The sequence below is a fragment of the Nematolebias whitei genome, chromosome 18 (genome assembly GCF_014905685.2).
Source record: "Nematolebias whitei isolate Nwh7 chromosome 18, NemWhi1, whole genome shotgun sequence".
Lineage (NCBI taxonomy): Eukaryota > Metazoa > Chordata > Actinopteri > Cyprinodontiformes > Rivulidae > Nematolebias > Nematolebias whitei.
In genome coordinates this window covers 20,707,492-20,712,055 of record NC_056515.1, presented here as the reverse complement: position 1 = coordinate 20,712,055, position 4,564 = coordinate 20,707,492, and the positions used below count along the sequence as shown (strand labels likewise).

At 36.3% G+C, this 4,564-nt stretch overlaps 1 long non-coding RNA gene across 1 annotated transcript; it reads left to right on the top strand.

The window, feature by feature from the left end:
• The first annotated feature begins 2,825 nt into the window (after positions 1–2,825).
• Positions 2,826–3,538, top strand: LOC119424752. Its single transcript, XR_005187531.1, has 3 exons — positions 2,826–2,902; positions 2,989–3,027; positions 3,486–3,538. It is a non-coding gene; the product is annotated as an uncharacterized LOC119424752 (long non-coding RNA).
• Positions 3,539–4,564: the final 1,026 nt, after the last annotated feature.

Sequence of the window (4,564 nt, the reverse complement as noted above, 5' to 3'; positions counted from 1 at the left end):
ATTGAGCCACGAGAACTCATTTTCAAGAGACCTGTTTAGGGAGCAGATGGGGGTTAAGGGCCTTGCTCATGGGCCCAGTGTGGGGCGAATGAGGGTGGTGGCAGGTGTGGGTGCTTCACCTACCCCACCCACAAAATGGCTCTAATTTAGTCAATCTGATGGATATTTACAGAACTCTAGCATGAACGATAAGAGTTTCTTTCAAGGAATACTCTGCCATTATATCTACTATTTGCAAAATTGTGGGGAAATAAGACAAATGAAAGATTGACATACAATATAGAAAAGAAGATATATGTCAAATTTTCAAAGTGGTTTTAGAAAAGGAAGAAACCCGATGGATCCAGTCTTGTGTCTTGAACATAAAATCAGAAATTCTCAGATTAATAAAGTGTTGTAGCTGTTCTTTGAGGTAAAAAAAAATGTGTCTGATATAATGTGGAGAAAGGGATTACTTATATAACTGAAGACAATGAGCGTCACAGATCAAATGTTTAAATGGATAAATTATTTTCTATCAGAGACATACAGATGACAACAGGACAAAACTATTCAGAAAAATATTTCATAGAATATGAAAACATGGTGAGTCTTTTATTTATTTATTTCTTTAATGATCATTGATATGTTTGATGATTTAGAAAGTGGAACGGGAATATCGTTATTTACTGATGATGGAGTTTTGTGGAAAAGGGGAAAATTTTGATTTAATTGTTAAAAAGTCACAGAAAGCATATACAACCGTTGAAAAGTGGGCTAATAAATGGGGATTTAAATTTTCAGTAGAAAAGACCAAAGTAGTATTTTTACAAGGAAACAAGTAATAAATGAGATGGGACTTGAGTTATATGGACAAGAACTTGAAAAAGTGAAAGGATTTAATTTACTTGGAATCTGGTTTGATGAAAAAATAACATGGACAGTGCACATTCAAAAAGTTATTGAAAAAAAAACATCATGAGGTGTTTAACAGGAAGAAACTGGAGAGCAGACAGGAAGTCACAAAGGATTACACCAGGATTAATCAAAATTAGACTACGGAAGTACAATTTATAACTCAGCTGAAAATACAAAATTAGAAAATCAAACCGTATTTAATATCATACATTAAGAATTGTGACAGGTGTATTTAAAACAACACATACACGATCAATATTAGTAGAAATGGGAGAGCCACCACTAAACATTAGAAGAGATCCACTAGCTGTAAACTTACTGGGCAAATCTAAAAGGTCATGAACAGAACCATCCAATACAAGAAGGGTTAAAATCATGTTGGAAAAAGGACAAAAAACGTGCAAAAAGCTTTGGTTGGATCATAAATAAGAAAATTATAAAAATTCAGATCCATTTTAATGTCAGACCAACAGTACTACTAACAATCATACATTCATGGATAGTCACAGTTCCAGTAGTAGATTTAAAATTATTAGAAAAAAAATACACTTATAGAATACATTAACCAATATTATGGATATGTAAAAAAAACCTATTCAGATGCATCAAAGGATACAGCATATCAGGTCGGGGCAGCATTCATTGTTTCTGAGTTTGGGGTGAAAGTAGGGAAGTGTATCAGTTACACGTTGATCAATGGATTGAAGATAATCAACCACTGAGATCAATAATTTGTTCAGAGCATGATTCGCTGCGGCAACCCTTGAAGAGGAAACAGCTGAAAGAAGAAGATGAATTCCAGTTCTTCATTATTATTTGGGCGGCTGTGGCTGAGTGTTTAGAGCTGTCATCCTCCAGTGTGAGAGTTGGGGGTTCGATTCCACCAGCTGAAGTGTCCCTGGGCAAGACACTGAACCCCTCATTGCCTCCGATGCATTTCCCATCAGTGTATGAATGTGATAAAAAGCACTTTCTTTGTATAGATCTGGGAGAGTGCTGTATGAATGGGAACACAGATTGTGTTGTAAAGCGCTTTGAGTATCTTGATCAGATAGAAAGGAGCTATATAAGTACCATTTATTTATATTTACCATTTATTATTCCATTTAAAAATAGTCGTTGAGAAAGCAGACCGGACATCATGATGGAAATACAACAAACATTGTACAGAATTAAAATGATGGGTTTAATTGTCATATTTGTGTGGCTACCAGTGCGTTTTGGCATAAAAAGAAATGGAATAGCAGACAAAGTTGCAAAGACGCTACCAAAAATATATGAATTATAATATATATATAACATTCTGTGGAGCAGAAGTAAAAAGCATCACTAGGCATAAAATTAGGGAAAGATGGCAAAAGCAATGGGAAGAAGAAAGAAAAGGTCGATAGTTTCATAGAATTCAACAAAAAACAGGAGAAATGGGTTGGAAGAAACAGGAGGGAAGAAACAAACCGTCATATCACATCTTGGATTTGGACACATGTCATTAAACAGGACATTATTATTCACAAAAGGGAAACAGAATGCAGGTAAATGTGAATACTGTGGAGAAGATGAGACCATAGATAATGTGTTTATGTTAAGCCTGAAATACAGACATGGAGGAGCTCAGCTGATTAACAGTCTCACTAAAGTAAAGTAATGTTTGATCCAACTTAATTATTGTGGAAACTCTAATAGTACACAGGCTTTAATACAATAGCTGAAACAGACTTGTGTGTTTAAAAGAAAATTAGGTTTATTTATTTAGTTTTAGAGTCATTTCAATTCACACCACTTACCAGATGGTGGCAGAAATTCTTGTTTACCAACCGCCAGTGAAAACACAAGAAGAAGAAGAAAAAGCTTAAAGGGCCTCTCATAGAGCTGCAGCTCACAGCTGACTCCACTCAGTGGGATTACAGAGCACCCAGAGCTGCGAGCTTCATTCAGAGGCTGCTGATGACAGACATGTCGCTCCTGCTCTTAGTCATTCTCGTGATTGCTGATAATGTGAATACTGGTAATTGCAAAAAGTTCAACTTTTATGCTGTCTTGGTTTATAACAGTTAGAACAAACTAACTTGTTTATTTGCTTTTGTGTTTCAGCGGTAATTAAGTTTGAGGCTCACCCAGAGACTTTAGAAGGTAAGCCTTCCATCGTCAGGACGTCTGTGCCATAATTTGTTTAAAACATTCATGTCCCAAAATACAACTAAGTAAGTCACGGTTTGTAGTTCACTCGTGTATGGCCCAGTACAAGTTTCCATAAAATGGCAAAATTGGCTCTCTGCATTTAACCCCCCCACCACCAGGTGGAGCAGTGGGCGTCCTTTGGAGGCGCCTGGGGAGCAACTGGGGATGGGGTGTCCTGCTCAGAGATGACACGAGATGTGCGCTGACCGGGGACTGAGCCCGGGACCTTTGGGTCCCGAGTCAGCTGCCCTGCCCCTACACCATCTTGGCCCCCATGTTATATATTGGGCGTCTTTATGAATATGTATCTGATGACTACTTTCTGCTGTCGGTCAGCTTTAGTGCACTTTTACTTCTGGAGGAAGGAAATTAGTTTGCTGTATCTAATAATTTGTGTGAACATTTTCCAGAGCTGATGTCCGATCAATCATATTTGGTGGTGGAGGGAGACATCATCTTGCTGGTAAGAACAAAGGAACATCAACATTATACGTTGTTTTTCTTCCAATTAGTCTATTTTAAAGGAGCCCCCCACCCTCTACATTTAGTTTCAAATTATGTTGAACTTAATGGTCTACTCATTGCATTCAAATGTGGCTCAAGTAAATGTTTAGTAGATTTAATGGAAATGTGCTGAAATGATTGTCAGTCAACATTTCAGATGCATAAGAACCGCAAGAAAAATTATCACTGACGGAATGAGTTTAAAGGCAAAACATTTTGTGTGAATTGTTGTTTTATGAATATAAAAATAAATGAATGAGGGTGGGGGGAAGCCACATTTTCAAAATAGTTTGCAAAAACTTATTTAAACCTGTATAGAACAGGGTTCAATTGTATGAACTGGTATATCGTTTGTTGAATTATAGAGGTCTATATATCCAGAGGTTTTTAATGAATTCTGTGGGATTTAGTTTACAAGTACTAATGTTACCACACTGGAAGTCATTTCACCCATCCTGTTAATTATAATGCAAGTGTATGTATTGTGTCAGCCACTCTGGCTTTGTTGGTCATTGCAGCTCAGGCTGAAATGATTGAACCCAAGATTTTTCTACTAATACACAAAATAAACGACAAACAAAATAAACTATACATTTCTTTTAATAAATAAATGTGTGAGCAGAATATGCAGTGGTCTTGATTTTAAAAATCAAACTCTTAAAGCTGCTTTAGTGCCTCATTGCAACCGTTTTATTTTGGAAATTTGCATTTTTATAGTTTGTGGAATAAAAGTCGAGTAGTTTCTAAAATATAAGTGGTCGTTCAAAATATATAAAAGACTGGTTCTGAACAGTATGTATTGTCGATAGTTGTTTGACCGGCCTCAGATTGGAGAAATTTTAATTCTAATAGGATCGATGAGCTAAAAGTTACAGAAGTTATTGCACTAACTGTTAATTCTAGCTCTGGTAGGTACGTTTATTTTCTTGAGTAAGATTACAGCAGCTGTATCGTCAGTATTTTCTTCAAGTGACAATTCTTATAA